Consider the following 27,311-nt stretch of genomic DNA (forward strand, 5'->3'; position numbering starts at 1 on the left):
GGAAGAAGGACTGGCAGATGCTTCTTAGAAGTGAGGAGAGTGAGAGTTCCTCTCATACTTTGGACATATTATCAAGAGAGACAACTCCTTGGAGAATTATATTATGCTTGGTAAATTAAGAGGGTCATTGAAAAAGAGGATGACCCTCAATTAAACAGATTTGCACAATGGCTGCAACAATGGGATCAAGCATAGCAATGACTGCAAGTGAGACTGGGTAGCATTCCACTTGATTGCACATTGAGTCGATTGGAGTTGGAACTGAACTGAAAATACCTAACATGAACAACAACAAATTTATCTTTCTTTAAATCACATCACACTGCCATCACAGGGAAGACTCCATGTTACATATGGAATTATCGTCTATTTTTTCCCAGATCAAGTAAATAAAGTACTGCTACCTTGTTACTGGTCAGTTTAGAAATGAGTAACTCATGTATGTGAAATATGTATAGTAAGAAATATACAAGTCATTCCACAAGCCTGCCCCACCACTGACCCATTAGTTTATTTCCTTATCATATAGAGGAAATGGACACTTTTCCAATCACTTCCATTCAAGGATATCACGTTTCTGTACAAAGGCTTAGACGGACTGATAGGTACCGTGAAAATATACAAATGAATATAATAGATAAGCCTGTGCCAAGCACACATTTGGCCTTACTGTACGATTTGGTGTGTTTTCAAAGTACTCTAAAAGTGAAATAATTCTTTTGGGACTGGCCAGCGCATATTTTTAAACCTGCTGTGCCAAGATCACTGCAATTCAGCTACTAACTGACAATGGTTGGCAGTCGGAAGGGGGTTTTTAATATAATGGCTGGCTTGAACATAAGGTGCAGCACTAACATGAGTTCCACTGAAGTTAGCAGGTCATGCTGCTTCCAATATGGAGCAGGGAAAAGAAACCAACAGAAAGAGCACATTGATTTCTCAGAACTGGCTGCTAATTGATTTCAGGGGGGACTCTAGTTTATTCAGGGTGCAGACCATAAACGTTGAGTCATAAGGAACTTCCCTAGGTTTTGTTACCTTATATTATTCTCACTGCTCTCTTGCACAATTATATTGTCAGCCTTTCAATTAGATTTAAGGGATTAATTGATAACCTCACAAAATACAGACATCAAAAAGGGGAAACAAAATCCTGCCTGACTGTTTAGGCTAGAACCTAATCAAGTTAGGAGTTCTATAATTTGTAAAATCTGATCCTCGTACAAATGAAAGCAGTAAATTTTCAATAATAACACAAACTCTTTTCTCGGCATCTCCTTTTTTCCCATATGCCTATCCAGGAAAACACTGACTTTAGTTGGGGCATTTGATTTGCTGGTTTCCAAACTTAGGCTTATTTCTGCTGTTTCATTTGTAGATTTCTCTATGTTCAGATGCCTGAATATCTTTAGAGAAATAAGTTTTGCTAAAATAATTTCATGGGGGCTCATAGCTCTTATCACAGTACATATATGCATCCATTGTGTCAAGCACATTTGTACATGTGTTGCCATCATCATTTTCAAAACATTTTCTTTCTACTTGAGCATCTCATTTTCTCCCTCCCCCACTATCCCTCCTTCACAAACCCTTGATAATTTATAAATTATTATTTTTTCATGTCTTACACTGACCGATGTCTCCCTCCACCCACTTTGCTGTTGTCTATCCCCCTGCGAGGGGGTTATATGCAGATCCTTGTCATTGGTTTCCCCTTTCTTCCCCCACCTTCCCCTTATCCTCCTGGTGTCGTTACTCTCATTACTGGTCCTCAGGGGCTCATCTGTCCTGGATCCCCTGTGTTTCCCATGCGCATGCTCTGGTCTAGCCAAACTTGTAAGGTAGAATCGGGGTCATGATAGTGACAGGGGAGGAAGCATTAAAGAACTAGAGGAAAGTTGTATGTTTCACTGGTGCTACACTGCACCCTGACTGGCTCATCTCTTCCTTGTGACCCTTCTCTAAGGGGATATCCAATTGTCTACAGATGGATGGACTTTGAGTCTCCATTCTGCACTCCCCCTTATTCACATTGATATGTTTTTGTTTTTGTTTTTTTGTCTGGGTCTTTGATCCCATCGACACCTCTTGATCACACAGGCTAGTGTGCTTCTTCCATGTGAACTTTGTTGCTTCTCAGCTAGATGACTACTTGTTTGTCTTCAAGGCTTTAAGAGTCCAGATGCTATATCTTTTGATAGCCGGGCCCCATCAACTTTCTTGACCACATTTGCTATGCACCCATTTTGTCTTCAGTGATTGTATTGGGAAAGTGAGCACCACGGAATGCCAGGTTATTAGAGCAAAGTGTTCTTGCATTGAGGGAGTACTTGAATAGAGAGGCCCAATGTCCATCTGCTACCTTAATACTAAACCTATAAATATATGTACATAGATCTATTTCCCTATCATTATATAAATATATATATGTACACGCCTGCATTTAGACCTCTACAAATGCCCTTTGAGAAGTAAAAATTTTAATATTGTATGTATGGATTGAAGACTTACAATGCACATGAACACAATATCACCCATCATTACCAGTCGCCATGAAATCCATCCCAATGCATAGCAAACGCTGTGTGTCAAAGTAGAACTGTGTCTCATAGGGTTTTCTTTTTTTTTTTTTCACTTTGATGTCTTTTAATATATTTAGATGGGAATCTGTTGCAAGATTTTCCACAGGAGCGATTTATCTGATTTTCACCTCAAATTCCAGCTGAATGAGAAGAGTTCCAGATCTTTTCTAACTGCCTGCCTGGCCAAATGTTCATTTGTTTGTTGTTTCTTTGTTGGTTTTGGCACCACCTGCCACTTGCCATAGGGATTTTTTTTTTTTTTGGAATTTAAAAGTATCACTTTCATTTTTTTGTTTTGTTACTTTTTAAAATCATTTTATTAGGGGCTCATACAACTCTTATCACAATCCACACATACATCAATTGTGTCAAGCACATTTTTACATTCATTGCCCTCATCATTCTCAAAACATTTGCTTTCCACTTGAGTCCCTTGCATCAGCTCCTCATTTTTCCCCTCCCTCATGGACCCTTGATAATTTATCAATTATTATTTTGTCATATCGTACACTGTCCGACATCTCCTTTTCTGTTGTCTGTCCCCCAGGAAGGAGGTCACATGTAGATCCTTGTAATTGGTTCCTCCTTTCCAACCTACCAGTATTTCCACTCATACCACTGGTCCTGAAGGTATCATCTGCCCTAGATTCCTTGTGTTTCCAGTTCCTATCTGTACCAGTGCACATCCTCTGGACTAGTCAGACTTGCAAGGTATAATTGGGATCATGATAGGTGGGGGAGGGGGGGATTAAGCATTTAGGAACTAGAGGAAAGTTGTATTTTTCATCATTGCTACATCGCACCCTGACTGGCTCATCTCCTCCCCGAGACCCTTCTGTAAGGGGATGTCCAATGGCCTACAAATGGGCTTTGGGTCTCTACTCCACACTTCCCACCTCATTCACTATAAGATTTTTTGTTCTGATGATGCCTGATCCCTTCAACACCTCGTGATCGCACAGGCTGGTATGCTTTTTCCATGTGGGCTTTGTTGCTTCTGAGCTAGATGACCACTTGTTCACTTTCAAGCCTTTAAGACCCCAGATGCTATATCTTTTGATAGCTGGGCACCATCACCTTTCTTTGCCAAATTTGCATATCCCCCCATTTGTCTTCAGCGATCATATCAGGGACATGAGCACACAATGATATGATTTTTTTTTTGATGCCTGATAACTGATCCCTTCGGCACCTCGTGATCACAGAGGCTCGTGTGCTTCTTCCACGTGTGCTTTGTTGGCATTGTAGGGTTTTCAGCGAGTGCTTTTTCATGTAAGTAGATCATCATGTCTTTCTAGCAAAGCACCTCTGGTTGGATTCAATCTTTTGTTTAGCAACAAAGGATTTTAATTGTTTACAACTACCAAGGAACTAATGTTAAATGAATAAATGTGTCTGAAAGAAGTACTTTTCACATAAATGGTTTCTAGCTTATTTAATATTTGATTTTACTGAATTTGAATTCAAATGTAACTATCTGAATGTTTCTCACTAAAATCTGAAAATTCATATTGCCAAGGTATTTTGAATGACTGCTTCGCTAGAGTCTGTGAATGAAAGCTTACCTGGACAAGGGGGTTACCTTAGGTGGTATATTGACTAGACCACAACAGTATAGACTCTCCCTTCAGATAAAGGCATGTCCATCAACATTAAAAAAGAACACTAGGAAATATAGTATTGAAATCTACATGAACATTTACATAATAGCCATAGACCCATAGTTCCCACAAAGATTAGTTTCCTTCATTCGTACATTTTAAATCTTTATAAGTCCCCTCTACTACATTTAAATAAGACTGTTCTCTTATAGCAAGTTTTAAAAAGAAGAAATGTTTAGCTAACAAGAAAGTATCATGTGGAAAATATTCAGGATTCTCAGTTTTTCCTGTAAGAAGTACATCCTTTTCCCTTTAATATATCTTATAGCAATATCAGAGACTTCGTGACATTTCTCTACGTGTTTGTTTTTACTATATGTGTTTTTTATAAAACACATTGTGGTCTTGCCTAAAATTTTAGAAGGCAGACTTTGACTAGAATGGAGAGTTTAAATCTCAGCAGGATTCTCTTTCCTGAGAGGAAAAAGAAATATATTTCTTGTCATTCTTGTCTCAGTCTGAGGGAAATTAGCCAGGAATTTTCATTGGTAGACTTTCTTGCATTGGTCCGCTTGCTAAATTTCTAAAATCAAAATATCCCTTCCCTGAGCAGGGTTGGGAAGTTGTTGTTTGTTCAGGTCTCACATTTGAGGTAAATGAATGCCCCCAAATGGGAAATGAGAAGATCTGTCCAAAAGGTGTGGGAATGTCTGCCGTGACTTCCTTTCCAGAGCATTAAACTCACTGGATCGGTGTAGTTTCTCGGCTTCTTTGTGAAAATGTTGATGTTCATCCAGACTTTTTGAATCTTGTCAATGATAGCCAGATGCCTGTAGCCATCCAGGTGCCTGAATAGGAGGCTGACAGACCACAGGACCACCTGTTCCGATCTCTGCCACGCATCACCAGAGCTTTAAAAACAGACTGGTCACCTCAAGGCCAAGTGGTGTGCAAATGTTTAGTCTGGTGAGGTTTTACCTGTGCTTCTTTATTGTAACAACTTAAACTTCTCGCCCTATAGTCCTTGGTGCGCTTGGTTTGACAAGATAAAATATACTACTTTTCTGTCCTAGCCACAGGACGAGTAATTCTCTATTTTAGCATAAATTAAAGAGAAGTTCTGAGAAACCTAGAACAGACTGAAGGCAGTAGAATGATCAGACATTTTAGAAATATAAGTGATTCATTCAAAATATACTGTATTTGATATGACGGTGATTAAATTGGCATCAGATTACATGGTTTATACTCAAATCCCTGTACTAGCTTTCTCACCACGCAAGGGTGGCAACCAACCACGTGGTAAAAGCTAAGTGGAGAAAGAAGTATCTGCAATTAGTCTGAAGATTTCTGTGACAGATCTCACTGCACCTGGAGGACCTTCTCTCCTTTTTTAATGTTCTGTAATTTAATATCGTGACAATTGTACAACTCTTCTGGATATGATCGAATTGTATGGCATGCACATGGAACGCTACTAAAATGTTGGGGGGGGGAAACAATTATTATGAATGAGGTGACGTTTACAAAGCAGGTCATCAGTACTATATTTAACAGTTCTTCCACAGTTTCTTTCAACTCCTCCATTGCAGTCCCATCGAAATATCATCACATGTTCCAGTTTCTTCCTGTGTTCCGTTTCTAGTGCTCCTTCTTTCCTTATCCTCCAAACTTTGTTGTTGGATAAAAGTTATCCTTTTTATCTTTTTTTATTATTAACCATTTTATTGGGGGGCTCATACAATTCTTATCGTAACCCATACATACATCTATTGTATAAAGCATATTTGTACATCCATTGCCCTCATCATTCTCAAAACATTTGCTCTGCACATAAGCCCCTGGCATCAGCTCCTCATTTCCCCCCTCCCTCCCTGCTCCCTGCTCCCTCATGAACCCTTGATAATTTATAAATTATTATTTTGTCATATCTTACACTGTCCCATGTCTCCCTTCACCCACTTTTCTGTTGTCCATCCACCAGGGAGGAGGTTATATGTAGATCCTTGTAATTGGTTCCCCCTTTCTACCCCACTGTCCCTCCACCCTCCTGGTATCACCACTCTCACCACTGGTCCTGAAGGGATCATCTGTCCTGGATTCCCTGTGTTTTCAGTTCCTATCTGTACCAGTGTGCATCCCCTGGTCTAGCCAGATTTGTAAGGTAGAATTGAGATCATGATACTGGGAGTGGGGGGAAACATTTAGGAATTAGAGAAAAGTTGTTGTTTCATCGTTGCTACACTGCACCCTGACTGGGTTGTCTCCTCCCAGCGACCCTTCTGTAAGGGGATGTCCAATTGCGTATATATGGGCTTTGGGTCCCCATTCTGCACTCCCCCTCATTCACAATGATATGATTTTTTTTATTCTTTAATGCCTGATAACTGATCCCTTTGACACCTCTTAATCACACAGACTGGTATGATTCTTCCATGTGGGCTTTGTTCCTTCTCGTCTAGAAGGCCACTTGTTTACTTCAACCTCTTAATACCCCAGACGCTATATCATTTGATAGCTGGGCACTGTCAGCTTTCTTCGCCACATTTGTTTATGCACCCAATTTGTCTTCAATGAATGTCTCGGGAAGGTGAGCACACAATGATATGATATGTTGTTCTTTGATGCCTGATAACTGATCCCTTCAGCACCTCATAATCGCACAGGCTGGTGTTCTTCCATGTGAGCTGTGTTGCTTCACTGGAGGAGCTTCTTAAACTGTGTTTCCTTTGTTCAATAGTTAGGTAAGGTGAAAATAAAGTCTGAAATGGAGCCAATATTTTTTTCCAGCTTGCCATATTGCCTTCTGCTTCTGAGAGCTGTCAGCAGTCTTTCATCTAAACAACTGATCTTGAATCCATTTACCTCTTGTATTAGACTGGGTTCCCTGGAGAAGCAAGACTTGTGATATCAAGAAAGTGGCTCACAGAGTTGTGGAGACCATTAAACCCAGACTGTTTCAATACCACTAGCAAGAGGTTGACTTGGAGGCTTTTCTTGAGTCACATAACTGCCAGTATGATAGCCAGGGAACAGAAAAGCCACAGGCTAGTAGCAGCAAGAGTGGATGAAACCAAGGTCAGGCTTTTATTAATTCTAGTAGCTGCCAGGTCTGATGAACCAGGAAGCAGAAAGAAGAACCAAGCAGTAAGTCAAGTCCATGTCCATAAAACTGAATGATTCAAAGGTAGACAGGCAATATGACAGGTCACTGACAATTCCCAAGAGCTTCAGTCAATAGCCCAAGATCTGGCTCAGACAATGAGCCAGATAGAAGATTTGGACCAGCAAGGAGGGGTGTCACTTCCACATAGTCTCAACTTATGTGGAAGGGGCAACAGCTCTGAGGAAATTTTCTTCAAATTGCCTCAAGGCTGTGACCCGATTTAGTGGGTAGCCTCTATCCAAATCCTCCCAGAATTGATTACATAATGTTATATCAGGGAGATGTCAAATTGACTATCTTGGCCCACCCAAGTAGACATGAACCTAACTATACTTCTGCAAGTAAAAGCCTGCCTTCTGACCTACAGTCCTTGGATTCATCCACCTGTGAAGCTACTTGAGTCAAGAGATGCCTTCAGTCTGACATGTGACTCATAGACTTGGGATTTGCCTGTCTATGTAATTGCCTGAGCCATTTCCTTAATATAAACACCTCTATAATAAACACCGCTACTCCTCTGTCAGTTTATCCTGCTGTGATGGCTTGTATGAGGCTGTGATACTGAAAGCTATGTCACTGGTATATCAGAAGCCAGCAGGGTTACCCAAAGTGAAGGGGTTTCAGCAGAGCTTCCACGTTAAGAGCAGATAGCCAAGAAGGACTCAGTTCCCCACTTTCGATGAAGAACCCACTGAAAAACGTATGCATAGCATGAAACATTTTCAGATACTAAAGGCCTAATGAATGGAATCAGAATATTGTGGCACACGGTGCCAAAGGAAGGCCCTCATCATGTGACTGAGGAGGAGCTGATTTCTCGGTGTGGAGTCAACCATGATGATGGAAGTCAGGTAGTGGTGTGGAAGTAGAGCCTTAGGTATCTTCGTTTATTGGTGGGGCATGACTCACAGGAAAGAGAAATAGCCACAATAACAGGCTAAAGATCAGAACTTGGAATGCACACAGTATAGATTTAGGAAAGTTAGAAGTGGTCAAGAATGAAATGAAAGACATAAAGATTGATGTCCTAGGGACTTGGGAGCTGAAATGGACTGATATAGGCCATTTTGAATCAGAAAAATCACTTGATTTCCTATGTCTGGAATAATACAATCAAGTGGAATGGCATGACATTCATTGTTAAAAAGGAGATTGCAAAATCAATCACGAATCCCAATGCTGTCTGTGATAGGATTATGTCTCTTTACCTTCAAGGAAATTCAATCAATACAACTACTAGTTAAAGTTATGCAACAGCCACCAAAGCTAGTGATAAAGGAATTAAAAGTAAAATCAAATAAAAATGATTTTAAATTGAAGAATTCTACCAAGAACTTCAGTAGAAAATTGATCAAACATGCAATCAAAATGAATTGGTTAAAAAGAACACAAAATGGAATGCAGAATTTGAAAACAAACAGGGAAATGTGGACCTGGTGATAGAACCAAAGCTAGAGATTGTATGAGAGAAGTTGACAAACCAAAGACTCATTCACAACAAATACCTTTGTTCAGCAACATAAAAAGGGGCTATATGCATGGAATTCTCCAGTTGGAATACACAGAAATCAAATTAAAACCATTTGTGGGAAGACATGCTGAAGAAGCTTAATATCACCTGCTAAAACCAGGCTAGGGGCTGACTGGGGAGCAGACTATCAATAGCTCACTTTTTGTAAATTCAGAATAAAGCTGAAGAAAATGAAAACAAGTCCAAAATATGAGCTTGAGTCTCTCTCCAACTGAATTTCAAGAACATATCAAGAACAGCTTTGATGTATTGAACACTAATGACCTGATGATCTGTGGGAGAGCATCAAGAATATCATTTATGTTGAAAGCAAAGGTAACTAAAAAGACAAGAAAGGAAAGATCAAAGTGGATGTCAGAAGAGACTTTGAAACTTGCTTTTAATCAAAAGGTACCAAAAGCAAATGGAAGAAAGGATGAAGTCAGAGTTGAAAAGAAAATTTTCAAGGGCAGCTTGAGAAGAGAAAGCCAATTTATAACAAAATATTCAAAGACTTAGAATTAGAAAACTAAAGGGGGAAAACACACTCAGAACATCTGAAACTGAAACAACTGAATAAAAATAAAATCAACTCTCAGGGGTGTGAGGGGCGAGGCTGGGAGAGTGGAGGGTGAGTGGGTTGGAAAGGGGGAACTGATTAAAAGGATCCACATGTGATCTCCTTCCTGGGAGGTGGACGGCACAGAAGGTGGGGGAGGGAAACTCCGGATCGGGCAAGATATGACAAAATAACAATCTGTGGATTATCAAGGGTTCATGCAGGAGGGGGGAGGGGGGAGCGGGGATGGGGGGGAGAGGACCTGATGCAGAGGGCTTAAGTGGAGAGCAAATGCTATGAGAGTGATTAGGGCAAAGAATGTACGGATGTGCTTTATACAATTGAAGTATGTATATGTGTGGATTGAGATAAGAGTTGTATGACCCCCTAATAAAATGTAAAAAAAGAAAAGAAAAAAAAGAAAGAAAATGATTAGGGCAAAGAATGTACAGATATGCTTTATACAATTGATGTATGTATATGCGTGGATTGTGATAAGAATTATATGAGCCCCTAATAAAATGTTTTTTTAAAGCAGAAAAAAGAGAAAAAATCAACTCTCAAATTGAAAAATTGAAAGATTCTATGTGCAAATGATTGAATGATGAAGGAAACATCAAAAAAGATGTACTGTACCAAAAAAGACCCAGTCGGCATTCCACCATTTCAAGAGGTAGCATATAAGCAAGAACCAATGATGCTGAAAGGACTATTGTGAGGATGGTACAGGACCAGGCAATGTTTCCTTCTGTGGGACATATGGTTGCTATGAATTGGAACTGATTCGACGGCACCCGGCAGCAACAACGCTGGTTTTGCTTCTCTAGAGAACCCAGCATATGATAGCTGCAGGCCCTTTAAATCTCATCTCTTGGTGTGCTCTAACCTCTAGGAGATTTCTAACTAGAAAGATATTCATGTTGTTCAGACACATAGGATCTGGGAGATGGTACAAATGTAAACTATTTTTAAAACTCTTTTTCCAATAACAATAACAGAATTGTGAAGGGCTCAGTGGCTAATTAAAATATTGGTAATTAGAATCCAACTAGACTCTCTATGGAATAAAACTGTGGTGTCCTGGATGCGCAGGTTAAAAGCTGGAAAATTCTAGGGGATGGCGGAGTATTATGTTTCCTGTGGTTGTTCTGTGACAAAAACAACTCAATAGCCCCTAACAACAAAGTGTAGAAGCCATTCTAAATGATGCTCTCTCCATTGCTGTTGATTCTCTGATTTCAACAGCTACCACCAGGAGAATATCATGTTTCCTGATATTTTCTCCCATGCCCACCCTCTTTCCAGGATCCTAGACTTGCCTTCAGAGTAAAGCATCTACAAGAAATGGCTTTCCTATGTTAATATGTCACCCTTATGATACACAGCATTATGCCAAGAATATCTCTTTATTTTCCTACTTTTTAATTATTGTAAATATATAGGTAATACAAAATTTTCTTTCTTTTTCTTTTTTAGTTCAAGGATCATTTGTTGGCCTTTAGGAATGTTTTCCAGTCCAGTCTGTTGGGGCACCACGCTCTGGACCCAAAGTCCACCTTCAGCATTCCCTGGAATCTTGCTGCTCCATTCTCTTGCTGCTCCGCTGCATTCTCCCAGTGCTTTGCCTCGGTGTGGTGGGATCAGATTGGGTGAAATTCCCACACTGTGTCTCCGGTGCTGTCCCCCACAGGGTCATGGGTTGGTGAGGGGCGTCATGTCTCATAGTGGGGCTGGCCGTGTGGTCCTCTTTGTGGACTGGCTGCTCTAGGTAATAAAACATTTCAACAAACATTTTTAGCATATACATAGCATTGAGATCAACTACATAATTATGTTGTGCTAACATGACCAATACCCTTTGCCAAGTTTTCTGTCCCCTTTGCGGGGTGGGGTGCAGGGATAGGCCTTAATGCTTTCTAAAAATTAGCAGACATTCACTCATTTGCCTGCCCTGTAACCCCAGTTAACCACCATTGAACTCTTTTATTTAAATCATTTTATTGGGAGCTCTTACAGCTCTTATCATAATCTATACATACATGCATGGTGTCGAGCACATTTGTAAACATGTTACCTTTCATCATTTTCAAAACATTTTCTTTCTACTTGAGTCCTTGGTATCAGTTCATCGGCCCCTCCCCCTCCCTCTCTCATGAATCCTTGATAATTTATCTTTTTTTCACGTCTTGCACCAACCGCTGTCCACTATCTCCCTTCACCTACTTTTCTGTTGTTCATCCCCCTGAGAAGGGGTTTTATGTCGATCATTGTAATCGGTTCCCCCTTTCTCCGCCCACCTTACCCTTTCCCTCCTGATATTGCTACTCTCATTATTGGTCCTGAGGCGTTTAGCTGTCCTAGATCCCCTGTGTTGTGAGGCCTTTTCTATACCAGTGTACATCCTCTGGTCTAGCTACATTTGTGACTGGCTTTAGCTCAGTGGCTTCTTCGATCTTACTTGTCATAGTATTGAACACTTATCTCTGTATACTTGTGCCTTCTTTTGCTTTTGTTCGGTGCCATTGAGTCAGCTCTGACCTATGCATATAGTGATCCTATGCTCAAAAGGACAAAGCCCTGCCCAGCGCTTCACTGTCCTCACAATTGTTCCTGTGTGTGAGCCCATTAGTGCAGCCATTGTGTGACTCCATCTCATTGAGGGCCTTCCTCTTTTCACTGCCCTTCTACTTTACAAAACAGGATGTCCTTCCCTCGGAACTGGTCTCTCCTTAATCTTAGTGAGGTTGTGCACTATTTACCCTTCTGTAGTGTTTGATTAAATGTAGCCACTATCACTATTATTGGAAGACAAAAGAAAAGCTCATGGCCCTTTTTGATAAGTTGAAATGCTATGTTCAGAGTACAATAGACATACAACATTTGAAAATGAATCTGTTCAATTTATTATTTTATTTTGATTATAAAGCTTCCCAAAAGCAAAGGTTTCTCATGTTTGGAACAGAATATTTTCTGTCTTCCATTTTGTTTGTCGGCCTTAAATAGAGGGAGGGCCGGAGTGGAGAGCTATTGCCTTACATTTAACCGTCACAAAGTGTGTTTCTACTGATTCACAAATGTCATTCAGATTTTTGAGGGCTGTTGAGTTAAGAAAATATCAAGGTAGATTTTTCGGGAACTTGGTCACAGCAGGGTATCACTTCATACCTGGTGTTTTGGAGGATGCGAGGCTCGGTCATTGATGGTCACGTTTTTGGTCTGGAAAAGCAATCCAATGAAATGCACTTAGTGACCTCTGCTCTGTTCCGAGCTTCATAGAGCTCACTTCTTTATGAAAGCAGTAAGTTTCAAGAAAGCACAAAGAAAAAAGAACGCAAACGAATTAAACTTCTTTAGGATTCTAAGGCACACTTCTTTTCACTACATATTTTCCTTTCACCTTGACAAAACATTTGCCTACATGTAGCTCCATGATGCCCACTAAAATATTGACTTTTAGGAGGCTGAGCATCCTGTCTTTGATATTTTAGTGTCATAGTCTCAAACTCTTTTGATTGAATACCTTTATCAAGAAAAGTAATTGTTGAAAAACACACATGCATTTGGTTTATTTATGAAGTATAGAAAAATATTAGTTTTAACATCCTGTGTAGTTTATAAAGTTTCATCCTGTACCTCACAGGGTATAAAGCACTGGCCGACGGTCCCGCTAGGAGCCCTTGCCCCCAGAAAATTTCTGTTAGCTTTTAAACGGCATCTTCTAACCTGCCATTCATCTCCCCTGCACAGACCGGTTTTCCCCACTTTCATCACATGAAAGGCATACTCGCAATAAAGGGAAACCCCCATGGCATTGTGTATCACTTGATTCTAGACATTGCGTTTCTCACAAATGGAATGTTGGCGGCAACCTTGCAGTGACCGAGTAAGTCGATCAGCATCATGTTCCCAACAATATGTGCTCGCTTTATGTCCCCGTGCCACATCCTTGGTAATCCTCAGAATGTCCTACATGTTTTCATAATGCTATTTCATGCTTAATAGACTACACACCCACTGCCTTTTATCAGTTTCAACTCACAACAACCCGATGTAGAATTTCCCAGCCTGTAAATCTTTATGGGAGTGGACAACTCATCTTTCTTTCAACAGCTGCTGGGATGGGGCGGGGTTGCTTAAACTACCAGTCAAACTTACGGTTGTCAGCCTAAAGCCTACCCCACGGTGCCACCAGGATACTGTAAATATAACTGTTATATGCTGTAAGAAACTGAAAAGGAAATAGTGCAATGCTCTGGACTAACTCACAATATTTGGGAAGCATGACTATATACTGAATCAATCTTTATCCAGGACAATTCCTAATTTCTGCACCAAATAAACGGACTTGTTTCAGTCTGCCCCCTTAACATTGCCACAGCATTTTTGTTCATAAATTCTCTGCATGCTGACTCTTGGCAACTTCATGTCTGCCAAACAGAACTGTGCTCCTTGGGTTTCCAGGTTGTAACCACTGAGCATCACATAACCCAGGCTGTCTTCTAAGCCACATGAGGGTGGGTTTGAATGATCAATTTCTTGCCTAGAAGTGAAGCACTTTACCATCTGTGTCACCCAGTAACTTCTCTTCTGTCCCTGAGTTCTCCTACTTAGACTACTTTGAGAAGTTAGCGATCTATTCTGCATGTAGGGGAATACCATGAGTCAGAAACAAAGTAGCATAATAGGATAGCCTTACCCCCAAACAACACACACTGCCATCAAGCTGCTTTTGAGTCATAGCAACCTACCTCTATAGGGTTTCCAGGAACATAAATCTTCATAGGAGCAGACATTCTCATGTTCCCAGCAGATCAGCTGGTGGCTCTGAACCATCAGTGTCAGTAACAGCCCAACCCTAACCCATGGCACCACCAAGCCTCCTTTATTTTACCATTTTAAAAATCATTTTATTGGGGCCTTGTACAACTCTTATCACGATCCATGCATCCATCCATCGTGTCAAGCACATTTGTACATATGTTGCCATCATCATTCTCAAAACATTTGCTTTCTGCTTGAGCCTTGGTATCAGCGCATTTTTCCACTCCCGCCCCGCTGCCCCTCCCTCATGAACCCTTGATAATTTATAAATTATTATTATTTTGTCATATCATACCCACACCCTTCACCCACTTTTCTGTTGTCCATCCCCCAGGAAGGAGATCACATGTAGATCCTTGTAATCAGTTCCCCCTTTTTACCCCACCCACCTTCCACCTTCCCGGTCGCCATTCTCTGGTCTTGAAGGGATCATCTGTTCTGGATTCCCTGTGTTTCAAGTTCCTATATGTACCAGAGCACATCCTCTGGTCTAGCCAGATTTGTAAGGTAGAATTGGGATCATGATAGGTGGGGGCTGGGGGCAAGTATTTAGGAACTAGAGGAGGGTTGTATGTTTCATCATTGCTACCCTGCAGACTGATTGGCTTGTCTCCTCCCTGCAACCCTTCTGTAAGGGGATGTCTACTTGCCTACAGATGGGTCTTGGGTCCCCAATTTGCAGTCCCTCTCATTCACAATGATGTGATTATTTGTTCTTTAATGCCTGATACCTGATCCATTCTACACCTTGTGATCACACAGGCTGGTGTGCTTCTTCCATGTGGACTTTGTTGCTTCTGAGATAGATGGCCACCTGTTTATCTTCTAGCCTTTAAGACCCCAGATGCTATATCTTTTGATAGTCATGCTCCATCAGCTTTTGTCACCAATTTGCTTATGTGCCTGCTTTGTCTTTAGCAATCATGTCGGGAAGGTGAGTATCATGGAATGCTAGTTTAATAGGACAAAGTATTCTTGCATTGAGGAAGTACTTGAGTGGAGCCAAGCCTCCTTAATTATCTGCATTCTCCTCCTCAAAAGCTTTTCTCCCTTGATGTCTGCCTCAACCTGAGACCACTGGTCATGAGTTCTCAGACCCCTCCCAGCATAGAGTAAAGCCTTTGCTCAGCCACATCTACATTGGGTTACCTTCAGCAAAGTTCTTTAACCTCCTGTTAATTAGATTCTAAAAGAAGATGCTTATAAAATAAGATAAGGTTTCTAATAGGAACCTTCTAGTCCATGTGGAACAGGACCCTTGGTGGTGTAGTGGTTATGAATTTGACTGCTGTTCCAAAGGTCCACAGTTTGAAACCCTGGAGGGAGGAAGAGGGTTTTCTACTCCCATAAACAAGCAGCCTCAGAAACTCCCAGGAGGCAGATCTATCCCTTACTAAGACTCACCATGAGCCAGCATCGACTCAATGGCAGCAAGATTACATGGGTCACAACAATCATCCACAGAAGTGAAAAACAGGCAGACGCGCAACACGATGGATGGACATGGTGGCATTAGCTATAGGCTCAAACACATCTCCTATGGGAAGGACGGTGCAGGAGAGGCGGTGTTTTGTTCTGTTATACATTCGGTTAATGTGAGTACAAGTAGATGTGACAGTACCTAGCAACAACAATAAAGTCCTTGTCATTGGTACCCCAATGGAAAGTCATTTGCAAATTCAAGGTAGCAGAGGTGCCATCCCACTGAGCCAGGGCGAAGATGATCAGTCCAAAAGCCACAGCTGCCAGGAAGGATCACAAAGAAATGTGCTGGCCTGATATCCCATCTGTCTGTCTTCTCCCAAAAGAGAACCCCGGGTTGATTCCAGGGGAAAAATATGGGTGTGCTAATGCAAAAATTGTTTTCCTCACCCTCCCTTGAGGAATCAGGGGCAGAAAATGAGTTGTAAGCAGAGGTTCTTCAGAGAGAACTTACTCTCCTCTTTCACTTTCCCTACTTCTTACTTCTGATTGCCCAGAACTCGGATGTAACCACTGGCGCTTCAGTGGCCATTTTGCATCATCAGGAGTTAGGAGTTCTTGGAGCTAAGAGGGGCTGGGGGGGGGCAGCATTTTAGTGGCCTTATGGGACACTGATGCCATCGTGAAGAGACCAGACAGTCTAGGTGCCTGTCTGAATTTCTTCCGTACCCTCTACCTTTCAAAATAATACTTTTAGAGTTTTTATTGTAAGGAACCCAACCTACGCCCTACCCCTAACTGTTAAAATATGTATTAATCCACTGAGTCAACAAAATAGTTGAGACTCACTTAGGTACTGGCGCCCTGATAAGAACTCGGGATAACAAGACACATCAGACTTCCTGCCTTTGATACAACTCATGGGTGTCTGGGGAAGACAAGCGTACGTTGAAATCCTCTCCCATTGACTCTATTCTGACTCACGGTGACCTGATGGAGAGTTTCCCAGACTGTAAATCTTCACGGGAGCAGGTAGCCTCATAGTTCTTCTGTGGAGCAGCTGTTGAGTTCAAACCTCCGACTTTCTGTTACCAAGACTCCTCACTTCAGTGCTACATAAGCATCCAATGGAGAGTGTGACCAAAGTACTGGGAAAGCGCAGCTGCGAAGGTCAAGTATACTTGACAAACGTTTAAATGTTAACCTGTCCTTGAAGGCGGAATGGAATTTCAACAGTTTAAAAGGAAGGTTGGTGTATTACAGGCATAGGAAATTAAAATTAAATAATTAAAAACTCATTGCCATTGAGTCAATTTGATGCATAGTGATACCCCCTTCCCCCTCCCCCTGCTCAACCTGGGGGTTTCCAAGATTGTTTATGGGAGTAAAAAGCCCAGTCTTTCTCTTACAGAGCTGCGGGTGGTTTTGAACTGCCAGCTATGCAGATCACAGTCCAACGCACAACTGCTACATCACCAGTGCTCCATGACCTAGAAAAGAGTGAGACCGACTGAATGGAGGCCTAGAAGAGCCCAGAATATCCATCGGACAGTGGGCAGTTTTCTGGAATTCAGAAAGGTAGATAAAGAAACTAGAAGAGTCAATAGAGTTTGGTGCCTTATAGACCATGCGTACATCTTTGGCATTAAATTCATGGCAGTGGAGCACCATGAAGCTTTATTAAGCAGGTTAGTGATGTTATTAGGTTTACCATTTTAGACCCATTGTTGTGGAAGCAAATGAAGACGCAGGAACTAGGTAAAACCTCCCTACCCCCGAGTGGATTTATACTTATACCCATCCCATGTGTTGCTTCCAATGCTATAAATCTTTATGAGAGCAGACATCCTTGTCTCTCTCTCCGAGCAGCTGGTGTTTGAAAGCACAGAACTAGGTTAGATGGCTGTTATAAATTTAACAACAAGAAATGATGAAGTATAAGCAAGGCTAATGAACAATATATTAACTCCCATTCATTTCGGTTTCAACCCACCTTGAAATGGGCCCTAATCATCTCTAGATTAGGTTTTTCTTCCATGGAACATCAGACTCTTATTAGCAATGCTTTAAAATTGAAAAAAGACAAAGTGAAAGTGCATTATCATTTGCCTTGCCACACCCATAGCCTAAGCAAGCAACAGTTTCACTTAGATTTACAGCTTGTAAGTCACGTTAAATACGCACATCTGATTTTGTTCAAAGTCATGCCATTTTAAAAATTAAAGTGAGAGGCTCCAAAGAAAATGGGGTTACTTTCCAAGAAGTCCACTGGACTCTGACTTCAAATATTGACTCTTTTTTTTTTCTGGAAATCTCTTATTGTTTACATTGTCTTTGCACCAAACCGTGTTTTCAACTGGAACACTCAAAGTCAAGGACATGTTTCTGTACATATTTTCAAGGTTCAGTCACATCTTGTTTGAAAGTTGCCGTAAATCAATTTAACTTGAATCAGCTCAAATGCCCCTTATAAACTCTTTGAAAATATAAACCATAAGCATATACTCTCTTTAATCAATTTTTTCTGTTGCAGTGCTATATCTTAGTTCAAAATGTATTTATCTGCATTGTTGATTTGTTCATTCATTCATTTGGAAAACATAGAGTGGGCATCTCTTGTGTGACAGATTCCATGCTAGGACTGGGGAGCTAAAAAGATTAACCACCCAAAATCTCAATGCTCAAAAAGCTTTGTCTGGAGGGAGAAGTAATATCATTGTGCATTTTGATAAAATGTATGGTTTAAAAATCATTTTCAACTACCTCTATATTGTGTCTCTATAACCGCCCTAAAAGTTAGTCCAGATAGATGTTATTAACGAGGCTCTTCGATGGGGAAGCTACACAATCTCTTAGAAAATCCCACTTCATACACGATCACCCATTTGAACAACTACAATAATCTAGGAAGTTTTAAAAAATTACCAGTGCCTGTGCCGTATCTCCAGAGGTTTGGATTTCATTAGTCTGCATGGAACCTGGACGTAGACTTCCTTCTTTCTTTCTTTCTTTGTTTATCTGTATTTAAAGTTCTCCAGAGTAACTACTGGGAAGCCAAGGTTGTAAATGGCTGCTCTAGAATTACTGAACTTCTTCCTTAGACACCGTACTATTTCCTTTCTCTGTATCTTTGCTCCTTAAATCCTTGAGTTTATAACTTAATATTTAAAACATTTCTGTTCTGATTTTAAACCCTTCCCAATCTCACACAGCCTTACATTGTGACTTGGTCATCTTTGAGACTTCATTGTTTAGCACAGCAACACACACGGTAGAAACTCGTGTTTGTCGACTGAACCACAATGTGATCACTATCTGTACTCACTTGTGATGTCACTTCTTTCTCCATTCTATGAACGATAGAATATTTCATCTGATAATCTCAACTTCTGAAACATAGCAGGTGGACAAATCCAGTGGAGCTACAACATTTTGCACTCACAATCACCTCTCTTCACTTATTCCTTACACACCCCAACTTTACATGCTGGACTTCAAAGGAGATGAAGAGGTATGGTCCTTGGCCCAATACATTCAGTCAAGATTGTTCTTGGGAATCTTACCAAACCTTCATTTAAAAAAAATCATTTTTGCATAAGCAAATGTGGTGAAGAAAGCTAATGGTGCCCAGCTATCAAAAGATAAAGTGCCTAAGGTCTTGAAGGCTCGAAGTTAAACAAGTGGCCATCTAGCAGAGAAGCAACAAACCCACATGGGAAAAACACACCAGCCTGTGCGATCATGAGGTGTTGATGTTATCAGGTAACAGGTATCAGAAGACCCGCCAAAACAAACAAACAAAAACTTGTTGCTGAGAATGAGGGGGGTCAGAGCATAGACCCAAAACCTATCTGTAGACAATGAGGCATAAACTCACAGAAGGATCCCAAGGAAGAGATGATTCAACCAGGGTGAGGTATAAAACCTATGAAACACACAATATTCCTTTGATTCCTTGAAGTTTCCTCACCCCCCCCCCCCTCACTATCATGACCCCAACCCTGCCTTTCACTGCAGGATAGGACAGAACATGTACACAGGTACAGAAGAGCTCAGAACATTCTGGTCCCCATTATGTATGGAGGCAGAGGGAGTGGATTCCAGTCCCCTCAGCATCATGTCTTCGATGCCAGCAGCTGCCCATCCGCTGGTTCGATCCTCAAGCACTGGGACAAGGAAAGAAAAAAGAGCTCAGAACACATGGAATCCAAGTCAGATAAAAGCCTCAGGAACAGAGATAGAAGTAGCAATATCAGGAAGGTTGGGAGAGGAGGGGGAAAGAAACTCTGGGGGAGGGAAGACAGTGGTCGGTATAACATGAAATTCATAACAATTTATAATTTATCAAGGGGTCACGAGGAAGGGAGAAAGGGTCAAAAAGAGGAGCTGATACCAAGGACTCAAATCAAATATAAATATTTAGAAAATAATGATAGCAACATATGTACAAATATGCTTGATACAAGCAATGTATGCATTGTTATAAGAGCTGTAAGAGTCCCCAATAAAAATATCTTTAAAAATTATTTTGGTTCTGCTGGCCCTTGTAGATAGATACATTTGAGTCAAAATTTTAAATGTGCCTCTAGTTTATTCACTAACTCTGAAACCTACTATATGTACCTAATAGAGAGTTTCTTTATCAATAAGAGTTGTTCCCAGTGTATTTTTAAATAGCACTGATGTTCAAGTAAATTAAGATCAAATTAACCTGAGAAAGACAAAACCAAATAATTTTATTCTACAAGCAGATTATCTGGATCTCTAGTGTAATGTGTATAAAATAATAATAATATCATACTAAAAATAAAATGTAAAATGCCATGTACTCATCATTTCTGGGCTTAAAATTGGTCGTGCAGTTGCATATGATGGGGACTTCAAAATGTTTGTGAAAAAATGAAATTAGAAGAATGGAATTAGAGGAAAAGCAACGGGACCAATAGTTCTGGGGAGATATGGAAGAGGGGCAGGTGGGAGAAAAGGTAGTGGTGTTAACAAACCCGGGGACAAGGGAAAAACAAGTGATTCAAATCTGTGGTGAGGAGGGTATAGGAGGCCTGGAAGGGCATGAGTAACGGTAATGTAACCAAGAGGAATTACTGAAACCCAAATGAAGACTGAGCATGAGTGGGACAAGAGGAAAGTCAAAGGAAACAGAGGAAAAAGCTAGGAAGCAAAGGGCATTTATAGAGGTCTAAATAAAAGCATGTGCATATGTAAATATATTTATATATGAGGATGTGCAATAAATTTATGTGCATATATTTATAGGTTTAGTATTAAGGTAGCAGGTGGACATTGGGCCTCCATTCAAGTACTCCCTCAATGCAAAAATATTTTGTTCTATTAAACTGGCATTCTATGATGTTCACATTCCCAACACAATTGCTGAAGACAAAGCGAGTGCATAAGCAAATGTGGGGAAGACAGCTAATGGTGCCCAGCTATCAAAAGATATAGTGTCTGGAGTCTTAAAGGCTTGAAGGTAAACAAGCGGCCATCTAGTTCAGAAGAAACAAAGCCCACATGGAAGAACACACCAGCCTGTGTGATCACGAGTGTTGAAGGCATCAAGTATCAGGCATCATCAGAACAAAAAATAATATCATTGTGAAAAAGGAGGGAAGTGTGAAGTGGAGACCCAAAGCCCATTTGTAGGCCACTGGACATCCCCTTACAGAAGGTTCTTGGGGAGGAGATGAGCCAGTCATGGTGTGATGTAGTAACAATGAAACATACAACTTTCCTCTAGTTCTTAAATGTTTCCTACCCCACCACTATCATGATCCTAATTCTACCTTACAAATCTGGCTAGATCAGAGGATGTATACTGGTACAGATAAGAACTGGAAACACAGCAAATCCAGGGTGGATAATTCCTTCAGGATCAGTGGTGTGAGTGACAATACTGTGAAGGTGGAGGGGGAGGAGCAGTGGAAAGAGGGTACTGATTACAAGGATCTACATATAACCTTCTCCCTGGGGGGTGGACAACAGAAAAGTGGGTGAAGGGAGACATCGTACAGTGCAAAATATGATGAAATAATAATTTGTAAATTATCAAGGGTTCATGAGGGGAGGGGTTAGTGAGGAGGGAGGAGAAAAATGAGGAGCTGATGTCAGGGGCTTGGGTGGAGAGCAAATGTTTTGAGAATGATGAGGGCAATGAATGTACAGATGTGCTTTACACAATTGATGTTGCATGGAATGTGATGGGAGTTGTATGAACCCCTAATAAAACAATTGAAAAGAAAACAGAATCATCCCAGACATGTTGAAGTCCCTTGATGTGATACATTGGTCAACATGAATATGATAACATGAAATATTATGACAGAAAGCATGAGATGTAGAAGTCAGAAGAGATTATTACCCAAAGGGCATTGTAGCTCAAGTTCCCCATTGAACAGCAAGATGAGGATTAATTGCTCACGTAGAATTTGCCTCCAAAAGAGAGACATAAAGAAACAGAGACAATGACTGAGACAGATCTAGAAAAACAGAGAGTGAGAGTGAGAGAGAGCTCTTTACTCTGTAGTATTAACCACATTTTCTCAGAAGAATAGGGGGAACAATTTCTATCCTGGAATGTAAGTAAAGGTTTGTGGAGATATGTTGCACATATTTCTCTTTCAGATCATGATTATTATTTCTTTAAAAACCTATGTAGACATGTGAAAATATTCATAGGGAATTGCCTTTCAATGAAAAGATATGCATATATTTTCTGTAGATAATGTAGAATATAAGACCAGAATCCACGTTTTCAACTGAAGTTGAAAATTCAGGAATTTTCGCAAATTCTGTGAGCTAATCTGGAAGTGGTCACATCTCTATTCATCTTCAGCAAAGTTCCACTCCTTACACTTCAGATTCTGTATCAAGGCATTGGAATAGCCCGTTATTTGGCATTTCTGGATTCAATGAGACCTAAAAATGAAATTGACTTCTCTGTTTCTAGTGCTACTTTCATTTTCCAAGTCTCCATTTCCTGACCTTTCAGGAAATCTCTGTCAGTTTCCATAGTATTTCAACCACTTTCAGGTATCAAAAATTCAGTCCAATGTCATCACTTCCTACTTGAGCCTCTGCTCTTGAACACCTTCTCCCCCCCTTTTTGGAGCCCTTTCTCCTTTGACAGTCTAAGAGTAGAAAGGAAAAATGCACATCAGTTAGCAAAATTTTGCTATTTCTCCCTTGTTGCCATGATTCACCCAGTGAGATGCTCTCTATTTAATCTCTTGTGGTCAGTTCACCATAAATCAGGAAGGACTTGGTGGCTGTGAGATTAGGTTTGAATAATCAAGTATGTAGCTTCTTTACAGGATCCTTCCAGGGGCTTCTAACAGCATATTTCTACCTAGAAATATCTCTTTCAGCTTTGTATTTTAAACCCCCATCAGTTCCCTTCCACAATAATCCAACCCACAATCACTTGCTTCTGGAATTACCTTGCCTAGTCAAGTCTACATGAAAAGCACTAGAAGTTCAATATACTTTTTCAATTCCCGTTCCCTCCCTAGATTCTGCCCTGTTTCTCTAGTGCCCCTTTCCCCGTGCTGGATTAGACACGTGGGGCAGTGCAGCAATTTACCAAATCCCCATTGCGGCTCACTCCTCTGGTCTCTAGGGGTGCTTCTTTTGGATCCCTTGAATCACAGCGACAAGCACTAATCTAGTATCTTTGTGGTAGAAAGGAAAAAGACACAGATCTCTCTGCTGAGACTCCACTCATCCTCAAATTTCTTGATTCTTCCGCTTATATAGACTTGTAGATTCACTCCCTACCATCAAGTCCTTTTTAACTCACAGGGACCCTATAGAACAAGGCAGAACTTCCCCCTGTGTGTTTCTGAGATTGTAATTCTGAAGAAGAGTAGAAAGACTCATATTTCTCCTGCTGAGTGGCGGCTGGTTTTGAATTGCTGAGCTTGCTGTTAGCAGCCCAGCAGGTAAGCACTATACCACCAGGACTCCTAGACTAGTGGATGGGATGAGGGATATTTGAAGTAAAGAAGTAGTTTTGTGATCATCTATTAATAAGGTTTAAAGAGGACGGGCCCTTGTAGGACTCATTAAGTAGTCTTCTTAAAACATAGATATTCTCTTTGGCCTTTTGTTGCCAGCTATAGATCATTGTTTCCAGTTCTGAGAGAACAGCAAAGTTCACACTTGATAATTTGTTAGACACTCCAAAATGTTATTTCCCTTTTGTTCACATAATTGTTTGCATGTATTGGAATTTCTAGCCTTAAAAGTTACTTGTGGTGCATATAAATTCTTCCTTCACTTGGATCATTGAGTCCTAATCAAACTATCATTGCAATTTTCTCAAAAGACTTAGTCCAGTCTCCTGAGAATTCTGGGAAACCTGGTACTGCCTCCTTGGAGCTAGAAGACACCTCTCTCTCTCTCTGGGACTCCCTGGGAGACATTGCAGAAGACAAGCCACATGGATGCAACCAGACCTCGGAAACCAGAGAAGCCACAGAGAGACCCCTGCCAGTGCTGAGATGTTTCCAATGACACTGGATCCAAACACTTTCCACTCACTGGCCTGTGATCTTCTGCAATTGGCATCACTGTATGTGTTTCATGAGTCGGAAGAGGACTTTATAGATTGATATCGGAAATATGGGCTAATATCGGACTTAGGGACTTGATCTGGACTGGGCTGTTTTCTCAATGTTCAATTGCTCTTGTATATAAATCTCTTTCTTACACACACACACAAACAAAAAAAGACTTAGTCCATTTAGACTAAATAGTTAATCAACTTACCCTAGCTATTGGATCAATGAGCAAGATCATGATAAATGGGAAACTATTAACGTTGTCAAGGATTTCGTTTTACTTGAATATGTAATCAATGTCCATGGAAGCAGCAGTCAACAAATCAAATGACAACTTACACTAGGAACTTTTGCAGCCAAAAGACCTCCTCAAAATGGTTAAAAACAAAGATGTCACTCTGAGGTCTAAGGCGCACCTGACCCAAACCATGGTGTTTTCCATCTTTGCACAGGCATGTGGAAGTCAGACAATTAACATGGAAAAATCAAAGTATTGATGCCTTTGAATTAAGTTAGTGGTGAAAATATTAAATATACATGTACCTTGAGCTACCAGAAGAAAGGGCTAATTTGTGTTGCAAGAAGTACAGCCAAGGGTTACGGTTAGGGTTAAAAAAGAAAAATAATAATAATTAGAAAAAGAAGTATAGCCAAAATGCCTCTTAACAGCAAGAACAGTAAGACTTTTCCTTACACACTTTGCTAGGGAAAAGTCAAGTTCCTGGAGGATAGCAAGCTTGGTCAATGGAGGATCAGTGCAAGGGAGAAAGATCCTCCATGAGGTGGATTAACACAGAGACCAACAAAGCACTCACACAATGCAGTGATTGTGAAGGTGCAGGGCCATGCAGAGTGTTGTTCTTTTGTGCATGGGGTCACCGTGGGTTGGCACCTACAAACAACATCTATCTCGTTCTAAAAGTGATTGGCACTGAAGAATACTATAGCTGAAAAGACCATCTCAGAAACTCTAAGTTCACCTCCTCTCCATTCTCTGGAGAGCTAGTAGATTTCCCCCACAAAAAGTAAAGGGACTAATCCAAGTTACTGACTAAATTCAAGTCAAAGATGGAAGCAGAGTCCTACTCTCTTGATTTCTGAGAGAGAAGCCTTTCTCTAATACATCATAATAGTTCTCACCCACAAATCAACTTGTCCCAACAAGAAAACACAAGCAAAAACCATGCAGCTCAGTACAACATGCAACATATCACTTTCTTGTTGCTTCTATTTTTCAGAATCAATAATGTCTATTTGAGGGGGAAGGTAGTGCCTAGGAAACTGAGATTGCATCTATTTCACATAAATGTTGACATATATGCTAGGCAGGATGATGACTCAAAGATATGAAATGTGCATGACACCCCAGGAATGATCAAGTGGTCCCTCCATGTTTTATAAGCCATCCAGTTTACAAAGGAAGCTGTTTCAGTGTCATAACTGAGCCATATGTTCTGTGATGTTAGGAAAGTTCAATACTTGGGTTAAATCCTGAGTCATGCTGAAAAACTGCCATGATGTGTTTCGGATGCACTTGAGAGAGATGCTGTAGCATAACAGTGTGCATTCGGATGAGATAGCAAGTTTGGCTAAAGGCCATGGAACAAGTTTCCGGGCAAAGTATGTCATTTTGCAGCTGTTTCCTGCATCTGTAACAATCTTGCTGCAGTTAATCAGATTGAGCTGGAGGTGTCAGGATATAACCCGAGAGCAGGCCTCTTAATGAGTCCCCTGGGAGTGCGGGGGGGGATTTTAGTACAAGCAACCATCCACATTCTTATCATAAGCTTTTGTAAGACATCCTAAGATCAGTGAATACAAAGAACCATAACCTTAAATCATCTTTTCGACAAGCTTCAAGAAGCTGGATTAACTTGGCCAAAACATTTATGAGACCCCTTTAGGAACACTGAGGCGTACGTATCTTTCCGGGATGTCTCTGGAAATATTTATGGGAGAGTAACCCTGACACTGGGGCTAAGGAGTACAGCCCAAGAAAACCAGCAGCTCTTAGACCGGACGTCTGCAGTCGCACCGTGGGTCTGAACGCCCAAGAACACTCGCCCGCCAGCGGCTGGAGGGACCATGGCTGCAGTGGTCCCTGGGCCTGGGCCTATGCTCTGCTCTCTAGGAGCTGAGCTGAACCTCTTCAGAAGAAGAAGAAGTTTGACCCCCAAAAAGACCAAACAGCAAAGGACCATTTAAAGAAGAAGATCCGACGCCTGGAGAAAGCGAGCCAGGAGCTAATTCCCATAGAAGATTTCATCACCCCTGTGAAGTTGTTAGATAAAGCCAGACATCCAGCCCAGGTACAGCTCTCTGAAAAGGAAGCTGATCACTGGGCACAGCTTTTCAAGAATGGTCCCCGTACAAGCAGCAAGAGCATGAAATAGAGCAGGGCAACAAGGGGGCCCTGCTGGAGGCCCAGCAGGAGGCGCTGCAGGAGCTGCGCCTCACCTCCCCAGAGCTCCACTCCCAGGCCATCAAGCTGGACCCCAATCTGCTCCCCTTTGAGAGGGAAGCGCCATACCATACACTCCCAGTCCCTACCTATCAGCCCCCTGAGGGCAGGGACAATGACATCACCAAGGTATCACACAGGTGAAGTTCAAGCGGTGAGCTGCAGAACCTACTGACCTTGAGAGCTTGAGGACCAGGACTCAAGCTGACTTTTCCAGGAAAGTAGCAGGCTGTTAATAAACTCAACTTTACTCCGGGAAGAAAAAAAAAAATGAAGTGTTAGATTTGCTAGCACTTAATGCAGATCTCTGCTCAATCTCTTCTCATCTCTTTAGAAAGACCTTTGGCCTCTCGATATAATATAGCTGCAAAAAACAACTTTTGTCACCTTCCATCCTCATAAACAGCTTTACCGAATAGGGCAAGATATGACAAAATAACGATGTATAAATTACCAAGGGCACATGAGGGAGGGGGGAGCGGGGAGGGAGGGGGAAAAAAAAGAGGACCTGATGCAAAGGGCTTAATTGGAGAGCAAATGCTTTGAGAATGATTGGGGCAGGGAATGTATGGGTGTGCTTTATACAATTGATGTATGTATATGTATGGATTGT

The 27,311-nt window shown here is 41.1% G+C and overlaps 2 pseudogenes; both read left to right on the forward strand.

The window, feature by feature from the left end:
• Nucleotides 1-19,661: 19,661 nt before the first annotated feature.
• On the forward strand, nucleotides 19,662-19,838 carry LOC142442095 (small nucleolar RNA SNORA57; annotated as a pseudogene).
• Nucleotides 19,839-22,006: 2,168 nt separating this feature from the next.
• LOC142441422 (large ribosomal subunit protein mL40-like) lies at nucleotides 22,007-26,856 on the forward strand (annotated as a pseudogene).
• Nucleotides 26,857-27,311: the final 455 nt, after the last annotated feature.

The sequence above is a fragment of the Tenrec ecaudatus genome, chromosome 2, assembly GCF_050624435.1.
Source record: "Tenrec ecaudatus isolate mTenEca1 chromosome 2, mTenEca1.hap1, whole genome shotgun sequence".
NCBI classification, from domain to species: Eukaryota; Metazoa; Chordata; class Mammalia; order Afrosoricida; family Tenrecidae; genus Tenrec; species Tenrec ecaudatus.